The sequence below is a fragment of the Lissotriton helveticus genome, chromosome 12 (assembly GCF_964261635.1).
Source record: "Lissotriton helveticus chromosome 12, aLisHel1.1, whole genome shotgun sequence".
In the NCBI taxonomy this organism is placed as follows: domain Eukaryota; kingdom Metazoa; phylum Chordata; class Amphibia; order Caudata; family Salamandridae; genus Lissotriton; species Lissotriton helveticus.
Genome location: NC_136073.1, coordinates 492,438,220 through 492,464,869, shown reverse-complemented (window position 1 = coordinate 492,464,869; position 26,650 = coordinate 492,438,220).

Sequence of the window (26,650 nt, the reverse complement as noted above, 5' to 3'; positions counted from 1 at the left end):
TGTGTCCTTCCAAGTCTCAACAGTCAGATTAGCAGGAATCTTACATGGAGCATTTTCTGCGTTCCACCCTCTGTCTTGGAAGCCATAATCAACTCACACCCCAATATCTCCTCTTCCCCGAAATCAACAACAACAATTGGACACCAAGCAAGAATTTTACGCCATTGATGAAATCCTATATGTCCTTGTTGTGATTATTGCACAATTGGTGCCTGGTGCTGCAACATCCCACCTCTTCAGAAACTGGAATCACACATATTCAAGCAATGTACAGGCCAAAGTGGATCACCAGGGGATGTTTATCAATGTGTGATATCCAGGTAGTGCTCATGATGCCTACATCTTCCATCACAGTATATCAATGAGCAGTTCCAAAATGGGAGATAAGTGGATGACGTACTCATTAGTAAGGAAAGCATTAATATACATCATACTAACTAAGAAGGTTAATGTATATAATATTAGCAATCGCTGTGTTTATCTATGAATGTCATGTCATGTGGACATAGTGGGAACAACTTACTCCAACATATCGACAATGATGTTCCATTCCCTCACAAATCCTGCATTGTTAGTAGCAAAATAACAACTGTGAAAAATATTGTGTCATCTTATACTGTGGGAATGGACAGAACCACATAATGTTCAGTGGTCAACTAATCAAAACACAAATCATGTGGTTCACAAGTAACGTCAATATGAGTACAGAGGGTACATATTAGCTATGTGTGAGATGAGTTTGGTCATTGGTGTACCTAGTTTTAGTATTAGATAACGCTCCATTCAAATAATGGTTCATGAAAAAATGTTGTCTTCTAAAATAAATGTGTCACACATGGATGTAGACTTGTACGTCAACTAAAGTATTTGGAGAAATACTGGAAGAAGTAGTTGCAAATACCATTTGTGTCATGCAATGTAAGTGTTGGCCCAATTCCTGTGTAAATGTCAAGTCCTGGTACATATGGGATACCAACAGTAAAAGTACACATATGTCTCAGCCATTAACAGTGTAGGTCCAAACATACACATAGTTATCAACCCACATTGACATACTTCAACAATGCAAACATGACCAGTATTGTGCTGCAAGTTGGGAACATGATCTCCATCTGAGGGCATCAATGTAACACTCACAAAGTCAATTAATATGAAGCCAAACATGTCATACACCAGCAACAAACACAGGATAAAATGTAACCAGGGTAAGGTATAGCCATGGAGCGACGAGGATCCCCGAAATTGCAACTACCAACCCACGAGCCTCAGAGGCCATTGCCTGACTACAAGATGGCCAAAAAATTGGGGAAAAGCGAGCAATCTACCCAAATGTCCCAGCAACTCTCAATAAACAATTTGAGCCACGATATCTCGCTCATCCTGACCCTTCCATTGCAGTCATGGAGCGATGAGGGTCCTGAAACACAACGTCCAACCCTCGAGCCTCGGACAGATGGAGAGGAGGAGCCAGCTCCATCATGGCTGCTTGGAGCTTATGCTGCCTGGAAGCCTCGCACTCAACAACCTAGCGCGGTGCTTCATTCCCGACAAACCAACTGAAAGGGCCAATTCCCGAAATCGGATGATTGTGAGCGTCTGCCACTGTGGCCGCGTGTCGCACCCGGCTGCTGCATTGCCGTGTTATTGGCTTTGTTATCCCCAGGTGATCGCGCCTCAAGATGGCGCTTGGTGACTGAGTGGGCGAGCTCTGGAGCGGGGGGCCCGGGAAAACACTTTGGAACACTTGGCAATCGAGCCTCCACCGCCGAGACGATATTCCTACAGTCGGACCCCTTGACCCAAATCCTCTCAGCAGTGCGCCCGCCCCCACCGCGCGCTGTTCATCAAAATCTCTGACACCAAGGCTGTGCTTGGGCCCCCATTCTGTGAACTTGCCACTGATAGCGGAGACCAAGCACTTTGGTGGATGGAGCTACCTCAATTGATGCAGAGGAGATGGGCTATGGACCTCCCCCTCAACAGTCATCAACCCCCCTGGACATTGGACAGTCAATTTCCTTCGGCCTCCAGCCATACCTCAATCTTAGTTCCCCTTTTACCCTTAGTCTCCTTACCCTCCCTCGCGCCATTAATCTTGATTTATATGCTAGTTAAATGCGTCCAACAACCAATGTAACCCATACCTGATTTAACCTAGAGACCTAGCCATCTGACTAATGCCTGATTGAGCTGCCCTGTGAGCTAAAGGGGAGACTGGCTGTGATTCCCTCCTCGACCGTCACCTACCCAGTCAACCGTTGATCAGATTTTCCCTTTGTCTCTTCATACCGTCTACTCCCTCTTCCTCTCCCTCCTCAATCCCCCTTTGCCCCTATCCGCTCTATTTCTCTCCCCTTCTCATTCTTAATGTGTCGCATATATTTATCTATACCCTCTTACCCTTCTTAGATCCTTTTACTTCATCTTCTATTCTCTTGAAATGTTCTCCTAGTATTTGATGTAATCGTGTAACTGATGTAATTTTGTTATTTATGTTGAACCTTATGTATAGCACTCTTCCCCCTCCCTGTCCGCTGTACAGGTCCACCCCCCTCCCCCCACCGCACAACTGTCCCTTATCGACCCCCATGATTGTGCCCTTTGCCAAAGCACTCCCTCTCCCCTTGTTGGGGAGTTTTCCAGCATTATTGCCTCAGAGTCTCAGAGTTCCCTCTGAGAGAGTCCACTGTGTTAGGGATCTCACACATAACGGAAATAGGCCTTAATTGGCCTCCTTGAAGGTGCCCCTTGCCAAAGCACTCCCTCTCCCCTTTTTGGGGAAGGATCCAATATGTAGGCCTTGGAGTCTTAGAGACCCTTCTGAGAGAGTCCACTGCGTAAAGGGAACCTCTCACAACAGCGATGGGGAAATTATACCACTTCTCCTGGTGTCACAACTTACTGGACTTTGGACGCAGCTTTGACTCATCTACCGGTTTGTGTCCCCTTCACCCTCCCCCTCTTTCCATGCTGTGTCTCTCACCCTCCCTTCCTCTTTCCCTCCTTCACTTTCTGTATACTTCCCCTGCTCCTACCCCCTCCCCTGAATCTCTCCCCATGCCTGCTTCTTCCCTTACGTATATGTCCTTATTGTCTATCTCCACCTTACTTGTAACTATGTTGCCATGCTCTAACAACTGTTTAACCTTCATAACGACGTAACCTGAATCTATGGTCTGATACTCATGTAAAGCGCTCCGATACCTCCGGGTCTAGCCAGTGCTATATAAAACCTTTTAAATAAGTAAATAAATAAATAATAAAGACATATAGGTAGTGAATCACCTACAAGTCAAGTTCACATACATACAGGTGAAACACTAAAGTATTATCTCCAGGTCCTTTATTGAAAGGTACTTCCATGTACTACAGTTTGTCCGATATAAAATACGGCCTACATTACCATTTCTATGTGTCAATCTACAATCACCATGCCACCTTGCCCTCCAAAAACTGTAATCTATTGGTTGACCACAAAATATTTAAAGACACATATCACATGTTGGAAATTAACTATATGTACTGAGAAAAGAGCCAAGCTAGATTAAGTCAAAAAATCAAAGGCTATGCTAATGTCATGTAGGCAAGCTTCTACATCAGAGGTGTCAAAGGGACAAATGTATGTGTGAATATAAAACATGTTGGCACTGTCACTACCTACCTAGGGGTGAATATATGCCGGAGAATCTGATTATAAGTGTGTCACTTTGAAAGTCAGCATGTAGAAGTGTCCTAAGTATCAGGACATGGTCAACATTTGCAATTCACATTGAACTGGGCGATGCATGTGTAAACCAAGGGTTAACAGTATCTAACACATATTGATCCAAATAGGGGGAAATGTGTCTGAGTTTGTCAGCAAACATAACACACATGGACAGTTATGTCTCTGTAACAATGTGCATAATTATTTACTGTTGTATTATTTTACTTTCTGGTGAACAAGGATATGGGTTGCAGGCATGGGTCATGACCCATTTCACCCACCCCAGATGGAGTCTGAAAAACAGTATAATACGAAACATATCAAGGCGAGGAAGGTTATGGAGAAAACTTTTGGTGTATTAAAGTATAGGTTCAGATGGCTGTGTTGGACCTGTCATCCTTAGCGTGGTCTTCCCTCAAATGTTTTGCCTGCTTGCCTCCTCTTGGTCCTTAATCTTTTTGTTGGCCTTGGGACTCTGATCACTTTATCACTGCTACCCAGTACTAAAGTGCATGTGCTTCTCCACTACACATGGTAACATTGGTGAATGAATAATTGGCATATTCAAGTTACTTGCAAGTCCCTTATAAAGTAGTATACCATATACCCTGGGCTTGTAAATTAAATGCTACTAGTGGGCCTGCAGCACTGATTGTGTCAGGCCTGCCACTGCAGAGCTTGTGTGTGCAGTTTTACTGCTACTTCGACTTGACTTTTGCTAAGCCTTAAGCCCCCCTTTTATTGCAAATAAGGCACCCCTAAGGTAGGCCCTAGAAAGCCCATATGGCAGGGTACTGTATTAGTAAAATGTAGGACATGCACTTTTAGGTTTTGCATGTCCTGGTAGTGAAAAATACCTACATTTGTGTTTCACTAATGTGAGGCCTAACCCGCTCATAAGCTAACATTGGGATTTCTTAATACACTTTTAAGCTGTAATTTCTGATTTGAAAGAAGTAGCTGTATCATACTTTATATCTTTGGAATGGTAATGGTAAATGCTCTTTACTGGTAAAGTTGGATTTGAGATTACTATTTTAGAGATGCCACATTTAGAAAGTGGACATTTCTCTGCTCTTACACCTCTGTGTGCCTGCATCCTGTCTCCAATGCACATCTTGGGAGGGTGACAGCTGTAATTTGTGCATTCCCTCTAGACAGCCACAAACAAAGTAAGGTTGGATGTGTCTGAGTAGTCATTTGCATTCTGATGGTTTTTCCTGGAAAAGAAGAGAGTGAGGGGCTGACACTTACACCGGAATAGGTAGGATCCTGCCTCCACAGAAAGGGCTGATTATCCCCTGTAGCTAGTCTGGAGCCAGGATTGGAAAGAAAGGGCTTCTGTGTAATTCAGAGACCATTCTTTGAAGTCTCCCCCCACTTCAAAGGCACAACTGGGTATAAGTACTGGGTCTGTGACCCCACCAAATCAGACACGTATGGACCTTTAAATAACCTCTATCAGAATAACAGCTCTGCTGCTACAAGCACTGTAACTCTGCTGGACTGCTGCTCTGGAAGAACTGCTTTTCTGCCATGCTGCCCTGCTGCCTGCTGCTCACTGATCCTGCCGAGGGAGAGCTGGACTTTGCCTTGAACCCATAGTGATCTCCAAAGACTTGCTGGCTTGCCTCCTGTTGCTTGAGATTCAGGGCTATCAAAGTTTCTATCCGTGCTCCTGTGCCTGGTTCACTGGAAGTGGACCCAAAAGCCTGCACCAGAGAACCTGGTGCATCCCATTCAGAACTGCCGCACTCGGAACCTCTGCTATGGGCAACAGACCTAATGCATCACTGATTTTGCGTGGTGAAATCCGGTGCAACACTCCCACGATGTGGGGATCATCAACATATCTTGTGCTGCGACAAGAATTAAGATACTTTTGCTTAGTGGGCCAGGCGTGTAACCAGTAGCTGGCCTGCACTCCATTGTGGGCGGCCTGAAGTCTTGACTTTGTCCCGGTCCAGCATGATCAGATAACTCCACTGCGCTTATTGCTTATAAGTGCTAGAACACTTTTTATTCTATAAAAATTAATATCTCGACTTCTACTCAGTGAATTTTTGTCATAATCTATTATTCTAACCTGGTGTGGAGTCTTTTTGTGGTGTTTCATTATGTTACTTTGCGTGTGTGTTGCACAAATACTTTACACATTGCCTCTTTAGATAAGCTTGACTGCTCTGTGCCAATCTACCAGAGGGTGAGCACAGGTTATATTTTAGTGTGTATCTAGCTTATCCTTACTAGCATTTTAGTTCCTGATAAGACAGGGTGCATACCTCTGCCAACCAGAAACCCAATTTCTAATAGTCCTGATATGTCAGGGGAAAGACTATTGTGCTCACCCCCAATGGTATGCAAAATTATCCTTGCCTGTGCCATATTGCACAACATCTGTGTAAAAACAAATCTACTGTGGGACTATGAGCCACTACATATGTAGGAAATGGAAGAGGATGAAGACAGTGAAGGAGACACCCAGCACACATTGGTCAGTCAGCGGAGACAGATTGTGTCTAATTTCTTTAGCTAAACTATATAATCTGATGGGAAAATAGACAGAAATAATTTCAAATAATCAACATATAAATACATTTAAGAACTCATTCATTGTGTTGGCTCTATGTGAAAGTCAATGTCAGAATCAAGTCACTTGCATCTTTCAACTAGATATAAGCCTCAACATGTAACAATCATGTAATCTGAGCTGTTGATAAACATAGGGTCATAATAAAAAAAATAAAAAAGTCAACGCAGCACGCCAATGTGATGCAGTGCACTGCATGAAAGGGACAGGGCAGGAATTCACATAATGGTCCATTCCTGTACCCATGCACTTAAGCAGTGCAATGCAACACAGATAGTAGTCTTGCTGTGTTCTTCAGCAACAAAGTGTGTTTCATATGGCACACAGTGATTGTTGGAACACAAATCTCCCAAGATGTCTGTATCTGAGGCAACCCCTCATTGAAGTGTGTTACCAAAGTACTAGCATTCGCAATGGCAGCCCTTTGCAGAAGTAATTGTTGTTGCAGATACCAAAACAGATCATGAGTAACAGTTGTCCTGGACAAAAGCCTAGTCTCAGGTGTAGATATTAAAACGTTATTTGTAAATAAGGCATATAAGCATGTGTGGGGATCCACAAAACACTACACATGTGACACATTTCCTGGATAGGTTGTTATAAATACCACATCTGGCCATAGTTGACAAAAAACACATTTCCCATGTTTTACACAGCAATGCGATGAAGTACAAAGGCCTATAACCGAACACTATAAACAAATGAAGTTGCAGTGCATGGCAGTTAACCAGAGAAGTAAGACAATGGAGATTTTTGCCAACCATCACATTACCTCAAGAATACAGAGATGGTAAAAGTGTGACGCGCCTATGTCAAAAGTGAAGCTAAAAATGTATGTTAGATCTGGCATCTTTGGCATGGTTTCCCTTGTCTTTTGCCTCCAACCTTTTGTTGTTGACTGTGTGTTGCATTTTGTTTTTGCTGGTGTTAGGACTCTGGGCACTAACCATTGCTGACCAATGCTAACCTGCAAGTCCTTCCTGTCTAAAATATAATTGTAAATGGTTTCTCCATGATTGTTATATTTACTTTACTAGTAAGTGCCTAGAACAGTGCATCAGGTATACCCAGGGTCTGTAAATCAAATTCTTCTAGTGGGCCTGCAGCCCTGATTGTGCCACTCACATTTGTAGCTCGACCAAACATGTCTCAAGCCTGCCACTGCAGTGTCTGTGTGTGCAGTTTTAAACTTCCAAGTCCACTTAACAAGTGCACCCACTTGTCAGGCCCAAATCGTCCCTTTTATTACATGTAAGGCACCACTAAAGTAAGCTCGTAGTAGCCCCATGGGCAGGGTGCAGTGTAATTAAAAGGGCATGTACTGTTCTGTTTTACATGTCCTGGTAGTGAAATACTGCTAATTTCGTTTTTCGCTATGGCAAGGCCTATCTTTTCCATAGATTAGCATTGCAGCTGCCTTGTAACATCTTACGAGTGTATCTTCCAATTGGAAGCTGATTGAAAATTTTAGTCTAGTGTCTTTGGACTCACGATTTAAAAATACATCTTTCAATGAACTTGGTTTTTCACTTGCTGCTCTGAAAATGGCACTTTTAAAATACTGCTGTGATCTTTTGAACATCAGTACACAAGCTGTCAATGTAATGCCCTTATTGCTGCTTTGTTTCTAATAAAAATTGTTTTAAAAAAAAAAAGAAAATGCCACTTTTAGAAAGGTGGCCTTTTCTTACTTTAACCATTCTATGCTTCAGCCTGTCTCTGAATAGATGTCTGGGTCAGAATGACAGTTGGGCTGTTTGCGCATTCACTCAAGACAGTCACACAAAGGGAGCTGCGGTGTTCCCTGCATATCCTAATGGTCCATCAGCAGGCTTATAGGCCTTCCTGAGCTAGAGTGGTGAAAGGAGTTGACACTGACACCTGATTAGGGCTGTGCCTTTCCTCACAGAAAGAAGTTTCCATCCCCTGTAGTGTGTCAGGAGCCAGGGCAGGGAAAGGAAGGGTCTTGAGTACTACAAAGACATTTCTTTGAAGTTTGCCTACTTCAAAGGCTATATTGGGTGTTAGTACTGGCCCTGTGACATCATATACTCAGAACGCTCCTGGGGGGAAGACATTCTCCCAGGAAGAATAGCTGGATAGCTGTCAGGAGGGATTGCCAATGTGCTGTTTGCTTTGCTGTGCTGGCCTGCTGCTTTGCTGCTTCTGGCTTGGAAGTGAAAAAACTGTACTTTGCTTTGTACATTCCAGCTTCCAAGGTTCTCCAAGGGCTTGAATTGAGCTTGCCTCCTGTTAAGAAGTGTAAGGGCCATAACATACTTCACCTACCAGTACCTGGGTTCCCCTGCTGAGAGTACTGACTTGCCAAGTTGTGGCAAATCCAGTTCCTGGGCCCCTATAAGTGTTTTCTGGTAGAACCAGAAAAAACAAAGGCATTGACGATGATTAACTTTGAAACTGGCACCTGTTCGCATCTCTGATGCTGTGCCACTGCCTGCACCAGAGCCATGGTCCCACTCTTTGCACCAATTGTGACTTGCACCTCAGGCTCTGACGCTGCTGCACCGCTGCCTGCACTGGAGCCATAGTTCCACTCAAAGCACTGACCGAGACTTGCACCTCAGGCCCTGACGACACAGAAGCACCTCTGAAGTGCCACCACTATACGATTCCTGACCACCGCACCACCAAAGTTCATGGTGTACTGATCATACTATGACACCTTTGGCCTGGTTCGACATTGACACCGTGGAACCATAGCCTTGCGGCTTGATCTTCAACACCTCATTGATGCCACTCCACCGTAAGGAACCGAGGTGCCACACCTGTCACTGCAGCATCATCTCCCCTGCAGCAGTAAGAAACCAATGCATCACCTCACCTGCCTGGAAGTAAGGAACCAATTCCTCACCTCCCCTGCAGTAGTGAGGAGCCAACGCCTCACCTCCCCTGCAGCAGTAAGGAGCTGACTCCTCAACTCTCCTGCCCGGCAGAAGGAACTGAGGCCTCACTTCCCCTGCAGCAGTAAAAACTGACGAAGCATCGGCATCCACAACACCTCCCCTTTCCTGTGTTTTGCATTGTCTTTTCTTGTCATGACACCTTCAAGGAACTGTACTGGGGCCTGCACAACTCTGTAACTGGCCATCACTCCTTTGAAGTTGGACTGCCTTTGTGGAATTATCGCCATAAACCATCACCAAATAGCCGTGGTCGGACCTATGTTTGATTTCTAAAAGCTATAGTTGGTGCAATCTTTAGAAAGTAATATCTTGATTTGTGTATGTTGGATTTTTGTTGTTTTAGACTTCTTTTATTTAGATACATGTTGGCTATGTTTTTAAAGTGGTGTGGAGTTCTTTTTTAGTGTTGTCACTGTATTACTATGTGTGTGTGTGTATACAAATACTTTACACATTATCTCTAGGATAAGCCTGACTGCTCTGTGCCAAGCTAGAAAGGGAGTGAGCAGGGGTTATCTTAGGTGTGCAACTTACTTACCCTGATTAGAGTTGTAGGTTCTGCCTGGCTTAGGTGCATACCCTAGCCAACCAGAACTGCAATTTCTAACATTTGTGATCAGTGGTGAAGAAAGGACTTGATTTGTACATTGCGTATAGTGATTGGTGTACACTACTTCCATATCACAGACAATTGCATATCAACATACTTTTTCTTTTTTGCTTTTCTTTTCTTTAGCAACTTTAGAGTTTTTGCCACAATCATGTCTCAGTCTGGCAAGCCATTAGCTGTAGCTGCAGATGTAGTGTTGGAGCAGGATATACTGGAAACCTGTACAGTGCTTCAACTCAACAAGTACTGCACGGAACTCAGATGCCCTTTTAAAGGCGTCACAGGGAAGGAGGATCTGCAAAAGGTGCTGAGTGGCTGTTTGTCAGACAGGGATGCTGGTGAGCACACAGAGGATGGGAATGATAAGGTTGATTTGGAGGAACAGTGTATTTATAGTGATTTTGTGAAGGAGGATTTGCCTGAGGTGAGAGCACCAACCGGGGCCACCACAGTGTGGCCTCCAAAGGTCTGTCCCCAGAGGAGCTGAAGGACAGGAGAGAAACTAGTAAGTAAAAGCGGGTGCTGGAAGAGCTCCAATTGGCGCATGAAAGAGAGCTCCAATTGAAACTAGCTAGACTCAAAAGGGAGCAGAAAAGGATACCTATGTCATGGAGAAAGATAAGTTAGTCATGGAGGAGAAAAAGATGATATTAGTTCAAAGGTCTGGCTTAAAAGAGCTGGATTTGAAGCGCAGGTGGTGGCATCAATTCTAAAGTGTAGTTTGAAGAAAAAGTGCACATAACCAAAAACCTAGGGAAAGAGTACAGCAAGGAGTATGACATACATATGTTGTTTCAGGTTTATGAGTCAGCTCTCCACTTGAACATGAACAGGGTCCCTGAGAGAGATTGGGGGAAGGTATGTGAAACTGCTTCACAGTGTAGGGGTGGGACTCATTGTTGACACTAGGGACAGTGAGTGAGCTTACCTGCTCTGTCATGAAGAACCCCTATACACTAGGTATGGTCTTACTCCAGAGAATTATAGGAACAAGTTTAGGAAAAGTTCAAAATGTGAACCTCAAACCTGGCTTGAGTATGTAGAATATTTTTGCAGAGCACTGGATAGGCGGATGAAGGGCAGTAAGGTAACAGATTACAAAGGGCTGTACAATTTGTTTGTATGGGAGCATTTGTATCCTTTTTGTTTTCCAGAGCTGCACCAGCATTTGAATGACAGAAAGCTTAATGACAGCAGGAAGCTTGCTCAGGAGGTGGACCACTGGATGAGTACCAGTGTCCACAAGAGGTTGTATGTGGCAGACTCAGCCAACGGTGGGCAGGGTCCCCAACAGAAGAATCAGGGGAGGACACAAATAATAAGAGTAAGGAGCTCTCAAAAGGGCCCCAAACTAGTTCCCAGGGTAAGGACTGAAAACCATTTACTGAGAAGAAAGGCTGGTCCCTAATAGGAAAGCCTTGAGGGATGGGGCCCCTGAAGGGTTTTGACTGAAGCCAGGAAGGACACTGTAGAACGAGTACCAAGTGTCCAAAGCAGGCACAGCAACCCACCGGTGGAAGGAAACAGGGGATGGCAAGTGTAGCGCTTGGGGAGGATTTGGTCCTGGGTAGTGGTTGGGAGCCAGCTAAGATGACCCTAGTCTCCCTGTGTGAGGTTGAGGTGGTCCAAGGAAACCTCATGTCTGTTAATACTAAGAAGTACAGGCAGTGGATGACCATCAATGGGAGGAGGGTGGAGGCTCTGAGAGACACAGCGGCCAGATTGACATCTGTCTTGTATCATATTGTTTCTCAAAAGCAGTTAGTTCCTAAGGTGGTCCACCAAGATGTTGCTGTAGACAGCAGTGAGACCCAGTGTAAGGTAGCTCAAGTTCCCTTTGAGTGGGGGGCTCTCAGGTTCCTTGAGGGTAGCTGTTGGTTGCTGGGCAACAACCTGGAACATACCGCCTGGAAGGAGGTGGAATTCAGTTTGCCCTTGAGGCTGCTGGGATTGCTGGAATAGGCATGCCTGACCACACAGTCCATGGCAGGCAGAGAGGGTGATCAGAAGGACCTGGAGCTTGCAACAACATAAGAACAACACAGAGAGAGTGAGAAGAAAAAAAATAAGTGGTCGTCCTTCTCCCCTGATTCTATAGATAAAGAACAAAGTGGACTGAGCCAATAAGGAATCCAAATGCAAAGATGACTCCATGTCATACACAAGAATGGTGAAAAAACAGTGGGTTTTTAAGAAGAACTCTCACCCACCAGCCTAGTTGTTGGCATGCTTCATCATGTGGTTCCCAGCTGGGCTGCCGAATGCAACCCAGCTGTATTCTGACACAGCTGGGTTGACTGACTTACAGGGGTGCGGGTAGGTTTTTTTTGAGTGAGAGGGGTGCTTAAAGTGTGGTTTAGAAGTTAAGACACAACATCCAATGGTCATACCTAGTTTCCTGAGAAATGGATGTGTGGGCGCTGGTCTAAAGGGATCAGATTAATGTGCCAAAGTGGAGAACTATCAAAAGAACGAGGATGGCCAAATTTCAAGGGTTGTTCAATGAGTTCCAAGGGATCTTGTCATTGAGTCCACTTTTGTTGGTTGACAAGCGGTAAACCCACCATTGCTTTTTCTCGAGGGGGCGGCTCTGGAGTCAGACGCCATCACGTGTGTTCCCTTCACTTTGAGACATGTTTGCTTGCACTACTCACTATGTGTGAGTTTGCATACACAATGTGTATTTTGCATGTCCATGTGTGAAGTGGTTTTATTAGAGAATCTATAGTCCGACTCAATGTCTGCACTCGAATATAATTGCAAGCACTTCTTCACAAGTCAGACGAGGTGGCTGCGCTGCTGAAGTCACTTCCATTTTAAATTTATATGTTTTGTATGTCTTTTATGTTGTGCTTTTTTCCCATACTTTAATCCCAACAGTGGGAACTATAAATACGGCTGCACCACTGCACTCACAGCACACCTTAACTAGTGTGCTGAAAAATTCATGTGGTCACCGATTTTCCTGACACAGTTCACTTTTCTTTGGTTCCGGAGAAAACTTCATTACCACAGTAGAGGCTGAAACATGTCGACCATGTAATGGGGATAATGAAGAGTAATTTTATCCCTGCTTTGTTTTTAACTCTGCCCTAGGACCTCGGGAATAAAAACAGCCATTTGAGGATCCCAGAGGTACTTTTAAACCCCACTTCATGCAAACCCTCAAAAACCCTCAAAAAAACCCTACCTGCTCTGTTGTAATTCAGGCGTCGCAGCACTCTGCCCTAGGACCTCGGGAATAAAAACAGCCATTTGAGGATCCCAGAGGTACTTTTAAACCCCACTTCATGCAAACCCTCAAAAACCCTCAAAAAAACCCTACCTGCTCTGTTGTAATTCAGGCGTCGCAGCACAGCTGGGTTGCATTCTGCAGCCCAGCTGGATCCCCCAATGATGAAGCATGCCACCAACTAGGTTGGTGGGTGAGGGTTCTTCTTAAAACCCCACAGTTTTTTCCTCCATTCCTGTGTATGACAGAGTCATCTTTATATTTGGATTCCTTATTCAGTCCGTCCACTTTGTTCTTTAGCTTGAAATAGTAGCCCAGGTGCCTGCCAGGAAGAGAAGGGTTAAGAGGCGCGAGAAACCCACTCCTGAATTTGCCATGGTCCAGGAGGAGGTTGAACCTGAGGGTGGCACCCCAGACCCTACATGGGAAGATGTGTCTGAACTGGGGGACCTGCCTGAGCTGAGCTCAGTCTCTGAACTGGGGTTGCGGAGTGAGCTAAAGAATGATGATGTATTAAACCCAGATCAGTTGAATGGGGGTGATTGCTTGCAATGTTCAACACTCCGTCCATCATCATGACACATTGGCAGCAGGAAGGAGGCCCCACCAGGGAGGAATTCTACGTGATGCAGAACGAGTGTTCCACTCTTGCAGGTCTTTGATGACAGGACAAGGACCAGGCAGCTGGTAATGCCTCAGGATCTTACCTTATTAGATGGGAGAATGATCTCCTATATAGCAAGCCTAAGGCTGCCAAGCCTGAGGCAGCTTTGTGCAGGTGTTACCCCAATGCATTAGAGCCTTCCTGCTGGGTTTTGTTCATGATGTGCCTTTGGCAGGTCATTTGGGGCAGGACAAGACTTTTGACAGGTTTGCCACTGCTTGTCTTAGTCCCAAATTAGGAAGGCCTCAGATGTGTTCTGCAGGACCTGTCCTACCTGGCAGGCAAGTGGCAAATCTTGGAAGAGTTGCAAGGCTCCTCTTTCACTGTTTCCTGTCATGAGCATCCCTTTGAGCAGGTGGGTACTGACATTGTGAGGCCTCTGGATCCCAAGACAGCATAGGAAACAGGTTCATCCTGGTCTGGGTGGACCATGCCACCCAGTACCCCGAAGCTATCCCGCTGAGTATGGTGACTGCATCCAAAGGGACCAGGGCGATAATTGGGTCTTTAACCATGTTGGCTTACCCAAGAAAGTCTGAATATGAGGGCCATTTGGAAGGTGTGTGGTGTTACCTACAAGTTCACCACCCCTTACTACCTCCAGAGCAATTGGTTGGTTGAAAGGTTCAACCGTACCCTGAAGGGTATGAATATGGGTCTCTCAGAACCCATTAAGCACAAGTTGAATGTCTACTTACTATGCCTTCTGTTCGCCTACAGGGAGGCACTGCAGAACGGGGTTGGTTTCAGCCCTTTTGAACTTTTGTTTGGGCACCATGTGAGAGGACCTCTCAGTTTGGTAAAGATGGGATGGGAGCAAGCTCCTAGGAAACCACCCCAGGATGTATTCAGTTACATACTGGCCTTCCGTAACCAGACAGCCCACTTCAGGAAACTCACCTAAGAGAACCTAGAAGCTAGCCAGGATGACGCGAAATGCTGGTATGAGTAGAATGCCACTCTGGTTAAGTTTTAGCCTTGCCAGAAAGTGTGGGTGATTGCCCCATGTGCTCCAAGACTGCTGGGTCTGGGCCCTTTGAGGTGATGTCACCTACATGGTGAACATGCAGACTCCTCTGAATGCTTTGAGGGTCTGCACATGAACCGCCTCAAACCACATTTCGACATGTCTGAGTTGACCATGCCTTTGGTCACGGATGATTGGTTGGAAGTGGAGAGTGAACCTCTTCCTGACCTCCTAGCCTCCAAAGAGCAGGATGGGTCAGTAGAGGGTATGATTCTGTCCTCTACTATGACCATAGAACAGCAGAGAGACTGTCACCAGTTGCTGGGACAGTTTGCCTCTCTGTTCTCACTAATCCCTAAAGTCACCGCATGGTGGACCCACAAAATTGACACTGGGAACACCCTACCTGTTAAGCACAAGTCTTACAGGTTGTCTGATAGAGTGAGAAACAGCATCAAGGAGGAGGTCTCTAAGATGCTGGAGTTAGGAGTGATTGATCCCTCCAACAGTCCTTGGTCAAGCCCAGTGGTTGTGGTCCCCAAGGCTGCTCCACCCAGTGTCACAACTGAACTGCGGTTCCGTGTTGACTACCAGGGCCTCAATGCATTCACCATGACTAACTCGCACCCCATCCCCCGAGCTGATGAGCTCATTGACCGTCTTGGGGCTGCCAAGTTCCTCAGCGCGTTTCATTTAATGTCTCGGTACTGGCAGATTGCCTTGACCAAGGCAGCACACGAAAGGTCAGCGTTCTTAATGCCAGAAGGGCACAAACAGTTCCAAGTCATGCCTTTTGGGGAGAAGAACACCCTGCAACATTCCAGAGGTTGGCCTACCAGGTCCAGGCATGGTTGGAGAACTTTACTGCCACCTACCTTGACGGCATTGCATGCGTCAGCTCCTGTTGGGAGGACCATTTGTACCATCTTCAGGAGGTGTTGAAGGTCCTGCAGAGCACAGGCCTCACTATCAAAGCCAGTGAGTTCCAGATAGGGCTGTGGTTTGAGGTGTACTTGGTACACTGGGTAGGGAGCAGCAAGGTGCAGCCCCTACAGTCAAATATTGATATAATTTAATCTCAGAGAGGAGAATTCGTACCTGCAGAACGCCAATCATGAGGAGCCTTGACTCTACAGACTCTCAGCTAAACTATAATCCTTTGAAATGTTTGGTGCAGAGAAAGAATATCAAGTACAAAATATCGAGTTGCACCAATATTGACTTGAAAATATCGTGGGTCAGCAAAATATCTACAGGAAGAATATCGAAGTCAAGAATATCGAATTAAGGTAAGTAATATCGATTTTAAAAATATTGAAAGGGTTTAATATCATTTGCAAAAATATAGTTGTTAAAAATATCATTATTTATTCTTGTTCTGTATTTTAGTATATATTTTATATGTATGTGATGTAAGTTTTTGTGTATAAGAATTGTTTGTATTTCTAATATATATGATACATTTTTAGAAGTTATAAAAAATGTTTTTAATTTTTATGCTTTTAGTTCTGTAGTGGGTTGTGGGTTTATAGGGGAATAGGGTGGGAAGTGATTTAATTATATTAAATATATATATATTTTTTTTTTATTCGAATTTTGGGCTTTCAGTTCCGTAGCGGGTTGTGGGTTTATAGGGGAATAGGGTTGGAAGTAGTTTAACTATATTACATTTATTGATTCATTTTTATTCATCAATATTTCTTTAATATGTATTTTATAGTGTTAAATGTGTAAAATAATGTAGTATTAATTAATTAATAATTTGTTGTTAATACATTTTAATTCATTAGTTAATAATTAATTAACATAATTGTGTAAATAATTGTAGGTGTGTGTTGTGGTGTTTATCGGTGTAAAGAGTGGGAAGTCATTTATTTTTAATTTAAGAATTAATAATTGGTTGTTATTAATTTTAATTAATTAACTTGTAATTAATTTTGGTAAGTAATTTTAGGTGTGTGTTGTGGTGTTTATAAGTGTAAAGGGTGGGAAGTAATTTGTGTTTAATTAATTTATATATAGTTGTTAATTAATTTTAATTAATAGATACATATTTTTGGTAATTTAAAATATATATATATTTATTTTTAAAAGGGGTAAAGGGTGGGTATTACATACATTTTAATTATGTAATTAGTAGTTGTTAATAGTAACTGTTTTTAATGTTTAAATATGTTTGAATTGTGTTTTATTGTTTTATAGTTTCATTTAGGTTTGTGTTGTGTAAATTATAGTGTTAAAGTGTGTGTAGCAAATTAAAGTTTATCGTTTTTTTATTACAAATATTTTTTCTTGATTATTAATTATGTTAAATATGTAAATAAATCTAAATAAAAAAATTGAAGTGTTTTTTTATTGGTGTGGTGTTATGGGTTAGGAAATAATATAAATAAATGTATTTTGTAATTATGTTGTTTTGTATGTAAATATGTTCTTGTTTAAAAGAAATATTTATTTGTAAATGTATTTATTATTTTATTATATATAGTATTTGTAAGTTTTTGGTATTTGTAATTAATCTTATAAAGTGTGTTCTTTTTATATGTGTAATGCATTTTATTTAAATTTTTTAAATATGGTTAATTGGGGGTGTGGCTAGCGACCGAAGAAAATGGCCGCAGCCTAGAGGAGCTCCGGAGCCCGACCACACTGCTCCACAAATCCTGCTAGTTATCCTGCAGCCTGTGCTAAGTAGCGTGCGGATGTAGCCGCAGCGTTGCCTCCGGTGCACGAGGATCTGCCCGGTGAGAAGTGGCGTGCCGCCGAAGATGGGCTGCGCTGGGGGGTGGAGTCGCGGCCTAACACCCAAAAGCAAATCAGGGAGCCACAGTAGACATCGAGGCCGCACGCACGATCAAGCAGTGCGGCCCGACATCGTGGATGAGGCTGGGCTTCCGATCCCCGGCTGGCTTAATACTGAGGACACCGCTGCGTGGGACGCTTCCCTGCAGTAAGCGACACACATTTCAGGGGGCAGATCAGATCCTTGACACAGGGGGATGCTGAGAGACAGTGCCAGGCCCCACACTCCCCGGTGCTCTTAGCGGCGTGAGCACCGGTGAGATCACGTGATAACCGCAGTAAAGCAGAGGAGGACGCGGCTATACAGGCGGAGGGGGCATGAAGAGCAATGCCGGGGCGGATGACCACAGGAGCTGATGTGAGGAGTAGACACCATGCGTACAAAGTGTACATGGGCTGGGGGGGCCGACTCGAAAGAAGGGCCTTGAACAGGAGCTATAGGCTAGATGAACTGAGGAGCTGTTGCTGGAGATTGAAAGTAAGATGCATCTGGGTGGAGAGGAGGCGCAGCGCAGAGCAGCACAACCGCAGAGCGCAGATCATAGCTTCAGATCCCTGGCGTACAAGAGACAAGAAGCAACTGCAAAGGTCTTGCCCCGGACTTCTTGGCCAGGACTTGCTCATGAGGGCCAATCGTGACGGCTTTGGTGCCGGGCGCACCTCTCGGTGGCGACATGAGCACCAGGGGCTCCAAACCGGTTCAAAGCAACCGCATTGACAAATATGCCTTAACAAAAGACCAACAAGCTGGACTACCTGCTGCAGATGCTGCTGCAAATGGACAGAGGCCAAACCTCCCAAAAGAAGTCACGCTCCAGGATGTAATGGCCACCCTGCTGCAGATGCAGACCTCCATAGGCTTCATTTCTAGTGAAGTGTCGCTGCTGAGGGCGGACTTCTCAAAGATGGGCTCCATGGTGACGGAGGTGGAGACCACTACAAAAGCACTCTCGGCCGATACCGCAACCCTACAGCGACAGGTGAGTCAGCTGGAACTGACGAACAAGCAATTGGCTGCAAAGCTGGATGACCAAGAAGGGCACTCTCGGCGCAACAATGTGCGCTTTGTTGGTGTTCCGGAAAGTGTAAAAGGACCAGCATTGGACTTATTTGTGGAAGAGTTGGTACAAACACAGTTGTTCCCTCGTGGACTTTCCAAATTCTTCTCAATTGAAAGAGCGCACAGGGTCCCGGGCGGGCGACCCAGATCGGGAGCTCCCACGTGGCCTATCCTGGCAAGAATCTTCAACTTCCGTGATAGGGATGCGATCCTGCAGGCGGCTCAGACAGGCCCTCCCCTCCGAATAGAGAATAGCACAGTGACCATTTACCCGGATTACACAGCAGCAGTTACAGCCCAACAACGCAATTTTACAGAGATCAAGCGTGAGTTCTGCAGTAGAGAACTGAAATAAGCAATGCTATATCCAGCCAAGCTGGGAGTGGAGGCAGAAGGGAAAACCTGGTTCTTCGAATCACCTAGCGAGCCTCAAGATTGGCTGAAGGGCTGGAGGCCGGCATACAAGAACCACAGGCAGGGAAGGCGACGAAGGAGACAATCCTTCCAAACGGACAGATGGAAAAGAAGGAACGACGCAAGATCTGAACTGAGAGTCAAGAAATGAAAGTGAAGTGGAATGACGCCACCATATTGGACTCTGGGAAGATTTTGGATTAAAACTGTAGGAATGCCGACCCATATAGACCTGCCCCTCTGTTGCAGTGGGCCTTAGAGGACCCCCACGGCTGTGAAACTGGAGAACTGACAGAGCGGTGCGTGAGCCGAATACTCAGGTGATGATAGTGATGGATGGGACATAAGGTAGAGGGCTGCTACGGCGAGGGGAGACTGGATATGGACCACGCGCGACAACTTCGCAGGCTGAGAATGGACGATGTACATGGGGCCAGTGGTGGGGCATGAACAAGCTCTTCCCCCCCTGTTGCGCAAGTACACAGTTATGGGACTTAAGCACTCAGCTGAGTTGGGGTGGCGGGTAGTTTTGAGTCTGCTGGGCAGGGGAGCAGGGAGTGGGGTGGGGGGATGGGGTCAGTTTGTAGGGGGTTGGTTTGTTGGGGACGTACCCCCCTTTGTTGTATTTTGTTGCAAGTAAATATGAAGCATGACGTGATAGATCGTATCGAGGTAGTCCTTGAAAGCTCGCCCGCATTTGATTGCCATGCTAGCCACAAGCCAGGAAGATAGAGACATGATCTCAAGTACACAGGACACTCAGAGACAGTCATCACAGCTGACGGTGCTCTCCTGGAATGTAAACGGACTGGGGGACAAAATTAAGCATGGGCTGGTGTTGCAGTACCTGAAGTGGAAGAATCCGGTGGTGGCCCTAATTCAGGAGTCACATTTGCAGGGAACGACTGTTAAGGCCCTAAATAGGTGGGGGTTCCACATGGCAGTGCACTCTGAATTCACTTCTGGGTCTAGAGGGGTTGGGGTCCTTATAAATAAACGCTTCCCTATGATAGTGTCGAAGACATACCACGATGACCAGGGTCGCTTTGCGGCAGTCTCGGGCCAATGGGACGGTACATCATACAATGTTGTGTCGGTATATATTCCACCGGCGCTGCACCAGACTGCTTTCACAGACCTGGGGAACTTCCTACTTACACTCCCTTGTGGGGAATTGATTACAGGGGGGACTTTAATGCAGTAATGGACCCGGTGCTAGATCGACAGCCCCCGAAAGATGCCGGGGGGACGACCCACTGACTACAGAACTTCGTGGAGGCGATTGGGTTGCTAGATGTGTGGCGCACTAGGCACCCAACTGATAAACAATATACATTTCACTCCAGGGCTCATAATAGCCTCTCTAGACTAGACTATATCTTGGGATGCTGGGTATGACTGACATCAGACATTTACCTAGAGGCATATCAGATCTCTCCTCAGTCATTGTTACATATACATAATTTACCCCACAGAATCGGAGTCTCTTCCCCATCAGACCGGGATTTCTCCAGGATCGTAGGCTACGGAAGTCCCTACTTCAGGTCACTAAGTGTTACTTTGAGGAAAATCAACACTCAGTCCCCTCATCAACGGTTTTATGGGAGGCTTATAAGACTGTACTCTGTGGCCACGCGATATCACTGATCACCGGTAAAAAGCGGAAACACCAGAAACACATTGATGATCTGGAGGCAGAGGTGGCGAGGGCAGAGAGGGCACATGCGATTAGTAACTCGGAGGAGACGACACACTCATTACACCTGGCATAGCAGGCATACACGCAAGAGGAGGTCGCCAGCAGGCTAACCAATACTCAACACACAATATATGGCCAGGGGGATAAGGCAGGCAGATTTCTGGCCTGTCTGGGGAAAAAAGAAAGGGCAAGCAATTGGATAACACAGATACGTACCAAAGATGGGGATATGGTAACTGCCCCGCAACAGATTTCCGAAGCGCTAGCGCAGCATTACGAATTGATATATACATCAGTAGCCACTGCAACAGTAGAGGATAACCTTGCCTTTCTGCATGACATACAAACACACCCCCTCAGGGAGGTCGCAGTCACTGCTTTAGAAGAAGACATCACACAGGAAGAGATCTCGCAGGCGATCAGGGCACTGCACACTGGGAAGGCGCTAGGGCCCAATGGGATTCCAGTGGAGTTCTATAAACTTGGCGCTGCACAATTAGTACCACATCTGTTAGACATGTACATGGAGAGCTTGGAGATTGGTGCTCTGCCTAGAGATCAACACCTTGCTACCATAGTTGCTATACATAAGCCCGGATAGCCGGATCAGGAATGCACTTCATACAGACCGATATCTCTTCTCAACGCGGAGGCAAAGATACTCGCCAAAACTTTTGCCACTAGGCTACAACCGCATTTGTCAGAAATTATTCACCCGGATCAGTCAGGCTTTATGCCACACCGCAACACTGCGCTTAATCTCAGGTGGCTGTTTGGTGTAATAGAGCGCAAATCGACCTTGGCAGAGGACACGGCCATACTTTCCCTAGACGCGTGTATAGCATTTGATATGGTGGAGTGGCCCTTCCTTTTTGCGGTCCTCCAACACATGGGCTTTGGACCAAAATTCAGTGGGTGGATCGGTCTGCTAAACACACAACCAATGGCGTGGGTGGTGGTTAATGGCTATCTCTCAAAAGAATTCCCACTGGGAAGAGGGACAAGACAGGGGTGTCCACTGTTGATGGAGCGGTAATTTCTTCTGGTAGTATCTCAATGTAAAACCTTCATGCTACCTCTAATTTACCGCTCAAAAGGTGTTGGGCCCTTCATACCATATATTACCTTCAGGAGATTTTAAATAATCATGAACAGTAAAAACTGCAATTATTATTCAAGCCAATAAAGAGAGTTATTGAGTATTTTAAAGGGTTTTATTTTCTAGTCAAAAGTTAAGTATTTCTCTGACCCTTTATTCATTAGTAAAATATCAATCAGGTTACAGAATTTGAAAACAGGAAAAATAGCATTAATAAAGAACACATTACAGTCTGCATATAAGCATAACATGTAGGAAAGAAAATGTGGCGCAAAATATCAGTCAAAATTCTTAAAGAGTTTCTAAGAAAAATAGTCTTGCCAGGCTAATCAATAATTAAATAGTTAGCAAAAATCTCCCATTAAGAGAAATACATGCATAAGTCAAATAAATCTTTTCAGACCTAATTAATTAGTCAAAGCATAAACTTAAAGTTTAGCATCTAAATCTAAAAAGCCTTTCTATCTGTTGCTGCTCTGTGCATCTCTGTGTCTAAAGAGCAAACAAGGAGGGAGACAGCCCGCCCTTCACAAGGCCTCAAATTAATGTGGCCTGCAGTGCCAAAATATGACGTGGAAGCAAGAACCCTCCCCCTGACTCTCCTTGGACACCCAAGGCTGCACCCGTGACGATCTCGTACCTAACCCATAGAATGAAGCAAAGCCTAAGCCAAAATGAGCAAGAAGCCAGCTGAGCTAAGAAAGCCAGCCCCTCCTCCGGAGAGGTAATTATTTATACTCTAATTATTGGCAGACTACACAAAGATGTAGCATCTTTCAGGAAAACCTGTACGTGATTGGTCAGTCATGATGGCATGAGTTCTCACTACCCTGACTCATTCTAAAAACCTGACTTTACCAGTTTTAACAAAAGAAGCGCAAATGATTTAATACATTTATAAATGTTTGCAACATTTACTAGGAAAAAATTTTCATTTTAATTCATCCTTCCTTCCTTCCACAGTGCAGTCAGATGGATACTTTTAACTAACTGGTACATTGGCACAGTCACAAGAATGTACAGTTCAAGATGTCCTTGACTCCTTTAGGAAAGCTGGGCCCTCATTTATGAAGAGCTTGCGCCGCCGGTGCGTCAAAAATAATGGCGCATCGTCGGCGCAACGCATGCGCCATATTAATCAAGTGGCGCATCTCCGACGATGCGCCACTTTCAGCCCACTGCGCACGGAAAACCACTGCGTCAAAATGCCCTGCGACACGTAAGTATTAATGTATGCAAGGTGGGCGTTACCACGGAGAAACACGCGCAAAAGTGACGCATCCATATTAATGACTTTATCCACTTTTGTCGCATCTGTTGCGGAAAATGCGCATCGTTGCGGTTACGTCAGAATTGGTGTGCCTACAAAACGGACACGCAGGAAATGACGCATCGGCACATAGCAAGAGGAGAGGCCACAGTGGACATTGCTGCAACTATCCCCACACCATGGAGGTGGTAATGCTGCGAGTAGCTGCCAGACGGAGACGACTAGCACCAGGAATCCAACCACAACCCCCCCCCCCCCAAGGCAACGCCGCAGAAAGGAGCGGTTATTCCATCAAAGGAGCGTCCTGAGAGGAATGAGGAGGTCATAAGTCTATTTCGCCTCAAGAAGCAGACCATACTACATCTACTGCGACTCATTGGACCAAGGCTAGAGGTAGGAACCAACAGGCCTACCAAAATACCGCCACAGGCAAAGCTCCTGGCTGTGTTGCATATGCTAGCGTCGGGCTCCTTCCAGACAACAGTTGCCAAAGTGGCAGGAATATCCCAGCCAGCTTTCTCATCATTCCTACCAACTGTCCTGGATGCCATCATCCAACTGACACCCCGCTACCTTAGTTTCCCCAACAATCCACAACAGCAGATGGAGATCAAGCAAGGATTTTATGACATAGCAGGCTTACCCCATGTGCTGGGTGCCATTGACTGTACACATGTGCAATTAGTACCTCCGGCAGCAACAGCACATTTGTACATAAATCGCAAACACACATATTCAATCAATGTACAGGCCATTGTGGATCACCGTGGACTATTTACCAATGTGCTGGCAAAATACCCTGGCAGTGTACATGATGCCTTCATATTCCGGAACTGCATCATAAATGACCGCTTCAAGAATGGCCAGTATGGCAATGGCCTACTTGTAGGTAAGCAAAAGAGTATGATACAATGCACCATCCATGCTACCATACTGTTAATATTGCTTCAATTACGCTTAAATGAGGACATGGATGGAATAATGTTGCACTAGCATATACATATACAGCAATAGAAGGGGCATAATTAATTAAGGTCATGCGCTGCTGGTGCCTAACTTAAAAAATGGGAAAAAGTCACGCACCAGTGGCACAAGTCCTTCATAAATGAGTGCCAAGGTCATGTAGAGGCATATAGGGAGTCAATGCATGTCCGTCCAAATCTGTGTCCATTTCCCAGCATAACTATGTGCCAAAGGTGTCTTGCATGTGAGTCACTGGGTGTGTTCTCTGCAACATCCATGGCCAATGGACACTGCCAAATGAAATATTACACACAACATATGGCCTGTACTCGACCAGAACCATTACAAGCATTTCATTGTACCTTCTCATTTATTCCATTACAGCTGACCAGGGATATGGCATCCAGCCATGGGTGATGACACCTTATGGAAACCCACAGTCGCCACAGGAAGTAGCGTACAACCAAGCACATTGCAGGACCAGGAACATTGTTGAAAGAACATTTGGTCTGCTCAAGGCCAGGTTTCGGCGCCTGGACAAGTCTGGTGGACGTATGCTGTATTCACCAGAGACAGTGTGCAAATTAATTTTGGCTTGTGCAATACTGCACAACATATGTGTGCTCACAAAAGTCCCCTGGGATGAGGGACCTGATTTAAATCCACAAATGCCGGAGGATGACCAGGAGGACGGCCATGCTCCTGTAAACCAAAGCACAGCAGCAGGCATCCGCAGACGTGCTGACATAGTGCATAATTTTTTTTAAGAATGTGAAAAATAACATCCTCATCATGCATTTTGATTTTTGTTAGGACTAATAAAAATACATCATACAACCTTTACTCCCTTGTGCATGATTATTTTTCCAAAATTTACACTGCAAGTTGCATGACAATCTCATATGTGGAGTACATCATCAATCAATCAATCAAAGCTATTATATAGCGCACTACTCACCCGGAGTGTCTCAAGGCGCTAGGGGAAGGGGGGTCCGCTACTGCTCGAACAGCCAGGTCTTGAGCCACTTTCTGAAGGCAAGGTGGTCCTGGGTCAGGCGGAGGTGGGTCGGGAGGGAGTTCCAAGTCTTGGTGGCCAGGTAGGAGAAGGACCTTCCTCCTGTGGTGGCTCTTCGGATGCGCGGGACGCCGGCAAGGGCGTGGCCGGTCGATTGAAGCTGGTGTGTGGGAGCGTAGAAGTTGAGGCGGCTGTTGAGGTATTCTGGGCCTTGGTTGTGTCGGGCTTTGTGTGCGTGGGTGAGGAGATGGAAGGTGATTCTCTTCTTGACCGGGAGCCAGTGCAGATCTCTCAGGTGTCTGGAGATGTGGCAGCGATGGGAAATGTCCAAGATGAGTCGTGCTGAGGCGTTCTGAATCCGCTGGAGTGTCTAGTGGAGTTTGGCAGTGGTTCTTGCGTAGAGGGAGTTGCCATAGTCCAGTCGGCTGGTGATGAGGGCCTGGGTAACAGTCTTTCTGGTCTGGGTGGGGATCCACCGGAAGATCTCACGTAGCATGCGCAGGATCTTGAAGCACGACGAGGAGACTGCGTTGACTTGTCTGGTCATGGAGAGGGAGGAGTCCAGGATGAAGGCCAGGTTGCGTGCGTGGTCTGTTGTTTTGGGTGCGCTGCCCAGGGCGGGGGGCCACCAGGAGTCGTCCCAGGCGGAGGGTGAGGATCCCAGGATGAGGACTTCCGTCTTGTCCAAGTTCAATTTCAGGCGGCTGTTCTTCATCCACATGGCTACGTCTGTCATCCCTTCGTGTAGGTTGGCTCTGGCGGTGGCAGGGTCGTTGGTAAGGGAGAGGATCAGCTGTGTGTCATCGGTGTAGGAGATGATGTAGAGGTTGTGTTGGCGTGCGATGGCTGCAAGGGGGTTCATGTAGATGTTGAAGAGGGTTGGGCTGAGCGAGGAGCCCTGGGGAACGCCGCAGATGACTGTGGTGGCTTCTGATCTGAACGGGGGGAGGCGGACTCTCTGTGTCCTTCCGGCAAGGAACGAGGTGATCCATTCCAGTGCCTTCTCCTGGAGTCCAACGTTGCTGAGGCGCTGCGCTAGGGTACGGTGGCAGACAGTGTCGAAGGCCGCGGAGAGGTGTAGGAGGATGAGTGCCGCTGTTTCTCCACTGTCTAGCAGGGCTCGGATGTCATCGGTGGCTGCGATCAGGGCCCTCTCGGTGCTGTGGTTGGCCCGGAAGCCAGACTGCGAGAGGTCGAGGGATCCGTTCGTCTTGAGGAAGGCGGCCAGCTGCTTGTTGACGGTCTTCTCGATGACTTTAGCAGGAAACGGGAGCAGCGAGATGGGGCGGTAGTTCTTGAGGTCGGTGGGGTCGGATGAAGGCTCCTTTAGTAGAGCGCTGATTGCGGCGTGCTCCCAGCTCTCCGGGAAGGTGGCGGTGTCGAAGGAGGCGTTGATGATGTCCCTCAGGTGGGGTGCGATTACAGCGTCGGCCTTGTTGAATACGTGGTGAGGGCAGGGGTTGGTTGGAGATCCGGAGTTCATCGTGCGGATGGTGTCTTTGGTGCTGATCGGGGTCCAGGCGCGGAGGGTGGTGGTGGTGGGCGTTCGTTCAGTCATGGCGAGCGTTGGTTGAGTGCTGAAGCTGTGGTGTATGTCCGTGATCATGTTGTGGAAGTAGGAGGCGAGGGACTTGC